Source organism: Eriocheir sinensis, chromosome 5 (genome assembly GCF_024679095.1).
Source record: "Eriocheir sinensis breed Jianghai 21 chromosome 5, ASM2467909v1, whole genome shotgun sequence".
Taxonomy (NCBI): Eukaryota; Metazoa; Arthropoda; class Malacostraca; order Decapoda; family Varunidae; genus Eriocheir; species Eriocheir sinensis.
This window is the reverse complement of record NC_066513.1, coordinates 9,106,577-9,120,251: the sequence shown is the minus strand read 5'-3', so window position 1 is coordinate 9,120,251 and position 13,675 is coordinate 9,106,577. Positions and strand designations below refer to the sequence as shown.

At 42.4% G+C, this 13,675-nt stretch overlaps 1 long non-coding RNA gene across 24 annotated transcripts; it reads right to left on the bottom strand.

Moving 5' to 3' along the window:
• Window positions 1–6,083: 6,083 nt before the first annotated feature.
• LOC126984081 (uncharacterized) lies at window positions 6,084–7,075 on the bottom strand. Of its 24 annotated transcripts, none has more exons than XR_007736396.1 (5): window positions 6,864–6,989; window positions 6,756–6,827; window positions 6,505–6,648; window positions 6,252–6,467; window positions 6,084–6,143 (listed from the first exon to the last, which is right to left on the bottom strand). It is a non-coding gene; the product is annotated as an uncharacterized LOC126984081 (long non-coding RNA). The 24 variants fall into 24 exon arrangements; XR_007736430.1 differs by having other exon boundaries at window positions 6,092–6,179; XR_007736402.1 differs by lacking the exon at window positions 6,084–6,143 and having other exon boundaries at window positions 6,196–6,467; window positions 6,864–6,935; window positions 6,972–7,075.
• Window positions 7,076–13,675: the final 6,600 nt, after the last annotated feature.

The following is a 13,675-nucleotide window of genomic DNA, read 5'->3' as shown; positions in this document are numbered from 1 at the left end:
GGCATCTCCTCATGCATTTATCCGGACTGAAAGTTGAAATTCTGTGCAAATCCTCTTGGAGGCTTTTGGCCTGTCCTCGTCAGTGAGAACCGAGTTACCAATCTTTGTGTCGTCTGCAAATTTTACTAATGCGATTATTGAGTCCAACATCCACATCGTTGATGTAAATAATGAAGAGCACTGGGGCCAAGAACTGAGCTCCTGAGGGGACGCCACTAGTGACCGGCGCCCACTCTGATTTAAATCCGTCAATCCACAACTCTATATGTTGTCTGTTGCTCAACCAATTCGCGATCCATTGGTTTACTTGACCGTCAATGCCTATTTGCTTTGACAATTTATAAAGTAATTTATGATGTGGACTTATCAAACGCTTTCCTGAAATCAAGATAGACTACGTCCAATGACTTGGTTACATCATAAACTAAAGAGAAGAGATCGTTATAAAAGGTCAGTAGGTTTGACAGGCAGGATCTTTTTGTTACGGAAGCCATGTTGTGAATCCCCAAATTAATGAGTGACTTTCGAGGTAACTCTAACAATTTTAGTCTCTAATTATGCTCTCGAGTAGCTTACCACAATTGAAGTTAGACTAATGGGTCGGTAGTTACCTGAAATTTTTTGTCACCTTCTTAAAAAATCGGTGTCGCGTTAGCCTTTTTCCAATCCGAAGGGACGATGCCTTGTCGCAAGGACATTGAATACGGTAGCAGTGGAGGAGAGCATTTCGCTCTTTGTTTCTTTAAGCAATATAGGATATACTTTGTCGGGTCCGAGACTTTTATTTGTTTTATGAATGGAGAGCTTTAAGGACTTCCATCGGTTGTTATTTCAAAATTAGGCAATGCATGCTCGAGATTTACAATAGTACTGGTGTTGGTGGTAGTGGAGGAAGACTGTTAGTATTAAACACCGAGGAAAAGTAATTGTTTAAGAGGTTTGTAATGTGTTGGCTGTCAGTCACTAGTGCACCATCGCGCTGTTTGTTAAAGGTCCAATACCACTTTTGATCGCCTCTGTTGTTTATGTAATCTGAAAGAAAGATTTCGGATTATTTTTATTGGCTGCACCATTACGTAGTTATTTCTTTCATATCTACGCTTTGCCTGACATACTAGTCTTTTTTACTGTTGCTCTGGCATCATTATAAAGTCCTAATATTTTCGGGTGTGCTTTGTTCTTTCTTTAACCTGTAAAACAATTTTCTCTCATTATTGACTGATTGTTTAATTTCGCTATTAAAACCACGGTGGCTTCTTTATTAGTGTTAATTCACTTCTCGCACAAGGGGACGAATGTGTTCTGCTGAGTGAGTAAGGGATTTTAAAGCTTACAGGCTTCCTCAACGTTGCCGTCATCTGATAGTTGTATTTCTGTTAGTTTTGTCGGATTTTACGAAGTTAGCTCTTTTGAAATTGGGCACCTTTACTTTATTTTCAGTCACTGATGCTTTAGCTCTAATGTCGACGCGAACTAATTTACGATCGCAAGAACCGAGGTGTTCTCCTACCCTTACCTTACTGACTAGTTTTATCTTGGGTCGTTATAACAAGGTCGAGTATATTATTTTGTCGAGTTGGCTCAGAAACCATTTGCAGATAATTTTCTTAGAAATTCGATCATTCTATGTGACTCGCCTTCTGTACCTGACAGTGTCACCCAGTCGATATGGGGGAGGTTAAGTCTCCTAATATCAGTGAGTCGTTGTTATTAAGTGACTGCCTTAAAACGCTGTACATTTCAAGGTCGTCATCGAGTGATTGCCCGGGAGGTCTGTAGGTGACAGATATATTTAAATTGACTTTTGCAATGTTTACTCGCACGCACAAATGTTCAACGTTACTGTTTCTTGGTGTTTTGTCAGTGGGTTGCAAATAGCTTTTGACAAAAAGGGCGACGCCACCGCATCTACGGTTTAAACGATCTTTGTTGAAGAGTCTGTAGCCATCTATGTTGTATTCGGAACTTAAATCAATGTTTGTGGTGTTGATAAATGTTTCGGTTATAGCAATTATGTCAAAAATTTCTGTTAGAGCAAGACATCTCAGTTCATCAAATTTGTTTCTTAGGCTACGCGCATTGAAACTAAGGAGTTTTAAGTTATCTAGAGGCTTGGTAATAGAGGTGGTGGTACTTGAGGTATCACGGTTACGGGTTTGTTGCGATGCACGGCGTCTATTTACACGGGCGGGTGGAGGACGTGGCTGAGGGTCGTTTTTTGATCGGAGAGAGAGAGAGAGAGAGTATAGGAGAAAATTGGGAGGGCTTGGGGGAAGGCGAGGATATGGGGAAGGAGGGAGGGAGGAGGATACTGAGGTGGAGGAAGAGGTGGTTGTGTGATACACGTCACAACTTCGTCACGTAAAACCGTCCCCTGTCCAAATGTCCCTTCGGCTCTTACCAGCATGGCCTTGAAACCCAAGAATAAGCTCCTTAATGAAATACACTTTGCAATGCACTGTAGTCCCCGAAATTAGAGGACTGTGTCAAACAAGCTGTGCTAAAATGGCTTATTGAAACAACTATTTGTTTAAAAGTTATTTGCGAAAAACGATGCGTCATAAAGTCTGAAATAGATATAGATTCGTGATTCTTCTTCCCATTTGTTTCGTGGGAGAGACAATACTGCAAATGTACAACACTCACCAGACGGCACTAATTGAAGTGCTCACACAGTAATCATAGAGATCAGAAGTAAAAAAAAATCTTATCTTAGGATTCATGTTTAGGAGAGTTAAAAATACAAGTCCTGGACCCGTATCCTCACGAGCTATTATTTTTTACCCTTAAAGTTACTATCAAAGTTAATAGTTTCAATTTATTAAGAGTAATAGCTATCCTCTTCAAGTTTGAGTGTAAGTATTAGCAAATCATGGCTACTATTATCTTCTTCTTCTTCATCTTTATGGCGGGCTCGTTGCTAAGGACGCCTCCGTGCAAAACGTAAACATCTGACATGAATTAAGTAAATATTTCAAAAGAAATAATAAAAAAATAAAGGTTTGCTGATAGAAAACATGTATAAATGTACAACAAAAACATAATAAATGGCAAACACAAGAAAATGTTGAGTTTTGTGGCAGATAGAAGCAGCCTCAAAGGCTGCTTTTACTTCGTCACTCGTCAATACCTTTATCTCCCCTCCTTCGTCACAACTTGCTCTGCTGAAATTACCGCACCATAACCACGTCATCTGCCACAATGAGGACATCTACGGGCCGGAGAACCAGCGCAGAAAAGGAGTAAGTTTAATTGGTCGACAGATGAAACGGTCTTCTTACATCAAATTCATGAAAAAAACGTATAATCAGAGGGTGTTGTGGGAAGAGTATCACCTCTGAGGATAAGAAGAGAGCGTGGACTGAAGTGGCAGAAGCTGTAACAAGGTTGGTAATCACATATTCATGGTTCAATCAGCTTACAAACTAACCTAACCTAATCAATTGGGTATTTTTTGCATAATAACACAATCACTGACCTTCCAAACAGAACATACCTTTTCATTCTGTATCTGAATAGTTTCATTATGACCATTTCTGCCACAACCCCCTCTCCCTCAACAACCTAACATAACTAAACCTAACCATGCCAAACCTGCCCCGTCCTACCGAACACATTCTAACTTAACATGCCAAGTTTGTTGGTATGGTATGTTGGTATAGATAGTTAAGGCATATTTGCCCTTTTTTTTATTCTTTATTTATTTTAATTTATTATTTTTTTTTTATTGGGGGGGTGGGGGGGGGGGTGCTGGGCATGCCAGACTATGGACACTTTTACAAGTACTTTATGTCAAGACTATATGGGAATAGGTAGATTTCGTGAGAATGGAAAAGTAAGATTAAAATAGGATATTTATAGCATTGGTCAAACAGATTATGGTGATATAATGTTAGATTGGAATGTACTCAAGATAATGAAATTAAGGTTAACGCTTTTTTTTTTTTTTTTTTTTTTTTTTACATATTCACATATTCATGATTCAAGTAACTTGCAAACTAACCTAACCTCGTCAAATGGGTATTTTTGTATACGAACACAACCACAGAGTTTCTAAACAGAACATACTTTTTCCTACTGCTCCACGTGAATAGCATCATCATGACCATTTCTGCTGCAACCCCCGCTCCCTCAACAATCTAACATAACTAAACCAACTCCTGCTAAACCTGTCCAACCTAACACGTCCTAACCTAACATAGTAGGTCCCCAAGTTTGATAGGGTGGAAAGGGGGTTAGTATAAGAGAGTCAAGTCATATTTACCTGTTATTTTATTTATTCCTTATTTAGATTTTTTTTTTTTTTTGGGGGGCACAGAACTCTCAACACTTTTACCAGCATTTTATGTTAAGACTATATCGGAATAGGTAGATTTGATGAGAATGGTAAAGTAAGATTAAAATATTATTTTGATAGCATTGGTCAAACAGTTTATGGTGATATAATGTTAGGTTAGAAGTACTCAAAAGAATGGAATTAAGATTAATGCTTTGAATTTTTTTGTATAGCTGTATTGTGTAATATCATCCTACTTAGAGAAAAGCATTTTAGAAAAGTAGGTAATGAAAAGTAGTATTTATGGCCATGTTCATAACAACTAAAAAGGTAATGTCTTATGATGTATTTAAATAAAATGCCGGTACTGATTTAGCTTTCCATCACAGCATGTATTAAATGTTATTGGAGAAGGTATGGGAAATAAATAGCATGCCATAGTGAAACGATTTAAGAAACTTGCCTCACATTTATACCCTGACAGTGCCTTCCCTGGGAGTGGACCCCGTACGCAGGATGACTGTGAGAGGCGTTGGTACAACGTACAACAAAAATCGAAGCCTCGCATTGCCAAGTGCAAGAATGAGCAGCGGCAGACTGGTAATTTTTTTGAGTTGTTATGTCTTTAAATGTAAAACTTATATTAGTTAGTTTTTTATGTGCTCACAGAATGCAGCTATACTGGCCACAATGCCTTTATTTCAGCTTAAAGTTAATAAGTTCATAGCAGTGAACTGCATATTTGATATAGAATTTTTTTAATGTTCATCTGTCAATGACTATCAATCTATCTAAATACCTTGGCTGTCTTCCCCCCAATGAAGGGTGGTAGCCAAGACAGCCACACACTCACTCACACATTCACACTCATGTACACCACTCTCTCAGCTGCACAGCCCCTGAGGGAGTAAAAAAGTCCCTCACTGCCCTCACTGTATGGGGGATTAGCTGCACAGTTCAGACAGGGAACCTCCACACCAAGGCTTCACAGCATACACTGGTTTACCCTTGCCCTTTCATAACAATGACATTTCCCCCAGCACCTGAGTGCCCTACACTTGTGGCACCACAGATACACAGGCGCCTACCTAACTATGAAATTAACTGTGGTAGATAAACTGGTGTATGACATCATAGGGTGCTCGTCTCATGTATTTGAAGGGGTACCAGAGCCATTCAGCATTGACATGATGTGCTAGGGATAGGACAGCAGCAACAGCAGCAGTCAAGCAGCAGAGAAATATTGACTGGCCTGTTTGTTTGTGGCAAAAACTTTTATATTATCATTAAAACAATTTATTAATCACTCTTAAATTCATATTCTTTGTAGATACACACTTTATCAGTCAATTACTTTACAACCAATAACAAATAGTGGAATAATTCTGTTAATAAGTAATATTTCACCTTTAAGACCCTTTTTCTTCAACTGCCTATTTAACCTGTTCGATACGATTGGCATGGATTTGGCTTTCACTGGTAGCCTGGTAACATAGTCAGGTCTTTCTCTGCCTCTGCGGTGGATAGTGGAGTGTTTCCCATGTGGTATTGGTATGCTGGATATCCCTTCCCAAGGTGCAGGACTACATTTTCTTCACTGAATTGTAGCAGCCACTTTTTGTTCCATTTCTGTAGTTTGGTGATGTTTTCTTGTAGGAAATCCGCAGTTAAGGTGTTAAGTTACATGCATTAATCATGACTAATATATGACGCTTTTTTTCAGCCCCGCTGCTGTATTGCTAGAGACCATCCCAGCACATTGTTCATTACTTGTGGAAAGGATACCATCAGCTGCTCCGGCAACAGTCAACATCTGCTGGCCATATGACACCTGCCACTGCTTCATCATCTGCTGGCCCTATGACACCTGCCACTGCTTCATCATCTGCTAGCCCTATGACACCTGCCACTGCTTCATCCTCTGCTGGCCCTATGACACCTGCCACTGCTTCATCCTCTGCTGGCCCTATGACACCTGCCACTGCTTCATCATCTGCTGGCCCTATGACACCTGCCACTGCTTCATCATCTGCTGGCCCTATGACACCTGCCACTGCTTCATCATCTGCTGGCCCTATGACACCTGCCACTGCTTCATCATCTGCTGGCCCTATGACACCTGCCACTGCTTCATCATCTGCTGGCCCTATGACACCTGCCACTGCTTCATCATCTGCTGGCCCTATGACACCTGCCACTGCTTCAACATCTGCTGGCCCCTATGACACCTGCCACTGCTTCAACATCTGCTGGCCCTATGACACCTGCCACTGCTTCAACATCTGCTGGCCCTATGACACCTGCCACTGCTTCATCCTCTGCTGGCCCTATGACACCTGCCACTGCTTCATCATCTGCTGGCCCTATGACACCTGCCACTGCTTCATCCTCTGCTGGCCCTATGACACCTGCCACTGCTTCATCCTCTGCTGGCCCTATGACACCTGCCACTGCTTCATCATCTGCTGCCCTATGACACCTGCCACTGCTTCATCATCTGCTGGCCCTATGACACCTGCCACTGCTTCATCATCTGCTGGCCCTATGACACCTGCCACTGCTTCATCCTCTGCTGGCCCTATGACACCTGCCACTGCTTCATCATCTGCTGGCCCTATGACACCTGCCACTGCTTCATCATCTGCTGGCCCTATGACACCTGCCACTGCTTCATCCTCTGCTGGCCCTATGACACCTGCCACTGCTTCATCATCTGCTGGCCCTATGACACCTGCCACTGCTTCATCATCTGCTGGCCCTATGACACCTGTCACTGCAAGGGATGACAATGAAGCTGCTCCACCACAGTCACCACCTACCACATCAGAGTTAAAAGATGCCTTTCATAGGGCAGCAGTATAGTTTTTTTTATGCTGGGGCTGAATATTACTGCCTCAAGGCTATGATTTTGTCACTTTTTATTTATTTCTGAGGAGGTTAGGGTGGAAGGGGTGAAAGAAAAAAATCTGCTGTTTTTCAACAGAAATGGTTAGCACGAAATTTACCAGAAAAAAAAAATTGTGTGCCATTGTGAGTGGGTTCACTTGAGATTGGGCGCCAATACGCCTCCGTGGTCTAGCGATCAGCGTGCCTGGCTTCTACTCCGCGGGCCCGGGTTCGAATCCCGGCCCGGGCAGTCGGCGTGCTGCTCACCCAGGTGTTCATCCTCCTTCTCGGGCTGGTCGATAAATGGGTACCTGGGGAAACCTGGGTAAACTGTGGTAACCCGGAAGTCACACTGGCCCTGTGTCCCGGGGTAATGGGCTCCCTCCCACCACAGGCTCAAGGGCCAATGTTAAGGAGATGAGCACCGAGGCCACGCGCTGCTACAGCGTATGCCCCCAACTTTACCTTTACCCTGGTATACGGGTGAAGTGTTTTCACCTCAGGGAACTAGACGTCCCTGCCCTGCAATGTCTCAGGTCACCCTTGGACAAGGTGTAATACCTGATCTGTCTCCCGTGCCAGGGTCACGGTGAAGCCTCTGGGCAGTAGCAGTGGTGGATTGGACTGCAGGCAGAGGATCTCTTTATGAGACAATGGCTGGAGTTCCAGGGTCCTAGTCAGCTGGACCGTGCCTAATTATTTAGGCCTGCGGTGTAGAGGAGTGTGGCGACCTGTACACTAAAAAAGCCTCCCTGGGAACCAGTTGTTGGTGTGAGATCCCCGTCCCTCCCCTCTATCGACGGTACTCCCATCCCTATTCTGCATAACAGCTGGTTCTTGTTTTCTCCTGAAAGAGATGTCTTCCGTGGGCCATTTGAGGTTGTACCTCCCGGTTTCTAGGTGATGTTTCTGAGGGTTTTTCTTATACTCAAGGAATATTTCAGCTTTTTGGTCTCTCAGGAAGGGCGTCTGATACTCTCTAGAGTTGGTGGAGAGCACCTGGTGACAGGTGCCACTGGCCAGGCCTCGAAAGGGTCGCAGAGTTGGGTTAGACGTTTCGGAAAGTGGGAACGAATTGCTGGTTCCTCTCCTCCCTTGCCAGCTCTGCTCTGAGTGACTACGCCGGCCCCGTTCTATGGGACAAAACTTCGAGGACAATAGCTGAAAAGCGCCGGGTTGTGATAGTATCTCTCGTGACCGAGGCTCAGGACAAGAGATTGGTCTTTGAGGCGCTTTCAAGACCCTGTGGGAGTGAACTCCCAGTGTTGGAGGCATCTGAGACAGCAGTATCTAATTTTCATGCACAATTTTTATCCAATTCAATTTATGGTCACACTTTAAGTTATTTCGAAAGCGCTTTTAATATTTGCCCAAACTGTTAACTCGCTTAAATTTCTAACAATGCCTTCGAACCTTAAGTGTGACGTCTGTCCCGGACGATTTGCAGCTCAGTACTTCCAGCTGAGTAGAACTTGCCGCCTCTGCGTTCAAAGATTACAACTTCAGAAGGCTGTGACTGAATGGAAAGTCAAACATAATGATCTTGAAAAGAAATTCGAAGCCCTTCAGGAATTTGTTTCAAATAATGTGGAAGTGACTCCACCATCGATGGTGGGAAGGCCCTCCACCGAGACTGTGCCCTCTCCAGACGAATCTCCTGCTTCACGGGAGGACGTGTTACCTGCCTCACAGGTTGACTCCCAGCCTGCCTCACAGGCTAACCCCCAGCCTGCCTCACAGGCTAACCCCCAGCCTGCCTCACAGGCTGACCCCCCAGCCTGCCTCACAGGCTAACTCCCAGCCTGCCTCACAGGACAACTTCCAGCGTGCCCCACTTAACGCTTCTCTTCCTGCTTCACAGGATGTCGGGTTCCAACCTGTAAGGAATGGAGCCAAACCGAAGCAGGCAACCAAGGATTTACTGACCCCCATTACCTTCAATAGGTTCCAGGTGCTGGCAGACACCATGGAGGATGAGTTTGAGACTCGCCTAGTTGGGGACTCCATGGTGCGGGGCCAGCTGGTTGAGTTCTGTGGTCGTTCATCAAACGCCCGCAGAAAACGTTACTGCTATCCAGGTGCCAGACTGAACGACATCACCGCAGCGTGCGATGATGTCACGAGAAATGCCGACCGAAACACCCTCTTTGTCATTCACGCGGGGACAAATGACGTAAAGACAACCCGTTCTGAGGAACTGCTTGAGAAATACCGCCGCATGATCAAGCAGTATAAACGTAAAACGGATGCCAGTAACATCATAATATCAGGAATTCTCCCGAGGGTCGGTGCCGAATATAGCTTTTACAGTAAGGCCTTCAGCACAAACAACAGATTTCAGTCCCTTTGCTCACAAGAAAACGTCCAGTTCGCTAACTTGTGGAACAGTTTTAACTACGATTCAGACTTGTTCCTTGCTGATGGCATCCACTTAAACCCTGTTGGAGCAGCCCGTTTCGGGAGGCTGCTCTGTGACCAAGTGGCTCTTCGAAAGCCAAAAAACGCGGAGGCGAGAACACCAGCAGTTCCACCGTAAGGGAGCACTCAACCCGCGAAACCCCCGACTCGAATCACATTAAAGCTTGCTATGTATGTAAATGCTCGTAGCCTATGTAACAAATTTGAAGACTTAGAAGTCCTCGCAGCTACAAATCATTATCACATCATCGGAGTCACAGAATCTTGGATAGACACTTCAAATTGAAATTTCATTGCGGAATATAGATTACCGGGTTATACCATCTTTAGTCATGAAAGAGAGAACAGACGGGTTGGAGGCGTTATCTTTTATATCCACAACTCTCTCCATCCAGTATCCGTGAAAACATATATTATAACCAATGTAGACACGGTCTTCATTGAAATTAAAAATAAATCTCGTAAAATAGTAATTGGACTTATCTACAGACCGCCAGGGCAGACTCTTGATATCGACCACGCATTAAGTGAATTAATATTAGAAACAAGTAGCAGTTCCGAGGCAGTAATTGTTAGGGACTTTAACTTGCCAGTGAAAAGATGGGGTGAACCGTTGAACTGTCATACAGGGCTCGACCTGTACACAAATTTACTAGAAAGTGATTTACATCAACACGTTCAAGAACCGACTCGGAAAATAATATACTTGACCTTATCTTTTCAACGACAGCTGATCTAGTTAACGAAGTAAATGTTGGTCCAATTTTTAGTTCTAGCGATCACCGAACAATCACATTCAGTATCAATATGAAAGAAAGTAAAGTAACTCCAAGTAAAGAAAAGGTGCCTGATTATCAGAGAGCGAATTTCGTAAGACTCCGATCAATTCTAAATAATTCTGACTGGACTAAAATCTCGGCGGAAACAGATATTGATAAATCTTGGGGGGCCTTCACCACAATATTGAACAATGCCATAAGCATATGCGTACCCTATCGTAACCGACGTTCAGCTTTTAAGAAGAAACCCAAATGGTGGAATAACGAAATTCAAAATAGCCTATCTCTTAAAAAAACTCGTATATAGTAGATTCATATCAACTCAGAGTGAGGCTGACAAATTAGAGTTGGACAGAATTCGCCGCGAAACCAAGAAATTAATAAAAAGAAGCAAGAAAATTTTTGAAGAATATTATAGCAGAAACGAGTAAATCTAATCCTAAAGAATTTCTTAGCTATGTAAATAATAAAAAGTCACTCACTGGTAGTATCGGACCGCTTGCTAATGATAACGGTAACCACACGAACGATGAAAATGAAATGGCTACAATCCTAAATAACTTTTTCGCATCCGTATTTACCGACGAAGATTGTTTATCACTTCAACCGCCGGAGGTTAGAAGGACCGAAAAGATGTTAAGTGGCGTGCTCATCGTAGAAAGTGACATTTTACGCACAATTGAAAAGATTAAAGTAAGCAAAGCTCCTGGTCCAGACAAAATTACCCCTAGGGTCTTAAAAGAAATCAAACATCAAATTTGTAAACCGTTCTGTATCATATTCAATAAATCTTTAACAGCTGGAAAAGTTCTGTCGGATTGGAAACTTGCAAATGTCACACCAATTTTCAAAAAGGGGGACAAGTCTCATCCAGGAAACTATCGACCAATTAGCCTGACATCGATTGTTTGTAAGTTAATGGAGACTATCATTCGCGACAATATGGTGAAATTCTTCGAAGAAAATAATATAATAAATAATTCGCAACATGGCTTCCGTAGTAAACGTTCGTGTTTAACTAACTTACTTGATTTTTTCATTATATTTTGAGGTGTTAGATGAAAGCAGATCAGTAGATATCATATATCTGGATTTTCAAAAGGCATTTGGTAAGGTCCCCCACCAACGATTGCTCAGCAAACTATTGGCGCACGGTATCTCGGTTAACATTCACAATTGGCTTGTGGACTGGCTCTCTGAGCGGAAACAGAGAGTAGTTCTAAACGGTGTTACATCTAACTGGCTCGATGTCAGAAGCGGCGTACCTCAAGGATCAGTGCTTGGCCCCATGCTCTTCTTAATTTATGTTAATGATATCGATGATGGGCTCACTTGCAAAGTATCAAAATTTGCTGATGACACAAAAATTCCTAGTAATGTAACTGTGACACTCGACGAAGAAGCCTTACAATCAGATTTAGATCGACTTGCACTTTGGGCCAATCAATGGCAAATGAAATTTAACGTTGACAAATGTAAAGTGTTGCACATCGGAAAAAATAACAATCGCGTTCGGTACGTAATGAATGGCCAACAACTTTCTGCAGTAAATAAAGAAAAGGATCTTGGAATCACTATACCAAGCGATTTAAAGCCCGGTCAGCATTGTTCAGAGGTAGTTAAAACTGCAAACAAATTGGTTGGCTTCATTGGACGAGTCTTTAATAATAAATCGGAAAAAGTAATATTAAAACTGTATAGTTCACTGGTTAGACCCCGTCTAGAGTATTGTGTACAGTTTGGTCTCCCTATTACAGAAAAAACATAGAAAAGTTGGAAGGGGTTCAACGAAGAGTAACAAAGATGATTCCTAGGTTGAAAAATTTATCATATGAACAAAGGCTTAAAGAAGTAAATTTATTCAGCCTATCAAAATGAAGAATGCGAGGCGATCTAATAGAAGTGTTTAAAATGTTTAAAGGATTCAGTGATATTAATGCGGAAGATTACTTTACAATTGATCGATCAAGTAGAATAAGAAGAAATCACAATTTGAAGATAAGTGGTAAAAGATTCTCGTCGTACGAAGCTAAAAACTTTTTCTTCAATCGAGTTGTTAATGTTTGGAACTCTCTACCCTGTGATATCGTTGATAGTGCAACAGTTACGGCCTTCAAGAATAGATTAGGGAAGTATTTTGAATCCAACCAGCAGCTAAGATATAACTCATTGTCGTAATAACGTTAAGTTCTTTTGAATACTGGTGTCCTTGTCCACTTTTATCGCCTGGTTAGTGGTAGCAGTAATGGTAGTTCTTTCCTCTTTCCTACATAATTTCCATGCAGTTTTTCCATGCTGTATGGTTCTTTTTCCTTTCCTGCCAGCTTTGGCTGGAGGGATGGGGGTGGGGAGCCTGCGCCTTTACTCTCCTTCATCTTCCACCTTTGATTAGATAGTTTGTGTAGCTTGTAACAAACAGCCTCGTAAGGACCATTAGGTCTGCTGTTGTTTGTTCTTTCTTTGTGTTTCTTAGTGTTCCTTTATTGGCTCGACTGACAGAGACATGGCTTTGTATGTCGATCTTTCATTCCTCCTTCCTCACACTCGCAGACGTCACTAACAAGCTTTCTTACCACCATTATCTCCATACGAATGACCGGCAGGAGTAATTTGTTTTTCTGCCTTTATTTTAAAGCAACAATAATTGTAAATCATATTTTAAATTACATTTTAATGCAATTTTAATGTCATCTTTTTCATTTGCATGTGTGTACCTTTCTGCTACAAATCAAAGTTTTTTCCTATGTTTCGTTTTCCTTAACTCAAATATTTCACATTTTAATTAATAACAAAGGCATCAAACACTAATTGTATGTTCAAGCTATGTAAGTTTTTTTTTTTTTTCTGTTCACATAAACTGCTTCGTTTTCCTTTGGTGCCATTATTTTCACATGGTTGCAGTCTATCACTCCCGCAACACCGGCAAGTTGGTAAAATTCTGCTTGCTTTTCACGGATCTCCGTCCTATCAAGGGGAACTGGATAAACCTCCCGACTACCTCCGGGGCACTGAGGGCGGCCAGAGTTTCCGCAGTCACCCTGCTTACACTACTCTGGCTTACCCCAAACTCATCACTTGAACACTGCAGCATTTTTCCTGTAGCCAAGTATCTCTAAGTCAAAATCACTGTCAACCCCGGGGTGAGGGAATCTTTGAACTGGATAAATCAGTCACATATTCCATTCCTGCACGGTCTAATATGTATCTCTTGACAAGTTCACTATCGTTATACAGTTCCAAAGAGTCCTTTCGAACTCTAAATTGCGGAGTTGGGCTGGGCAAGGAACTCCGGCGGCCATGTTGATATGGGTCTGGG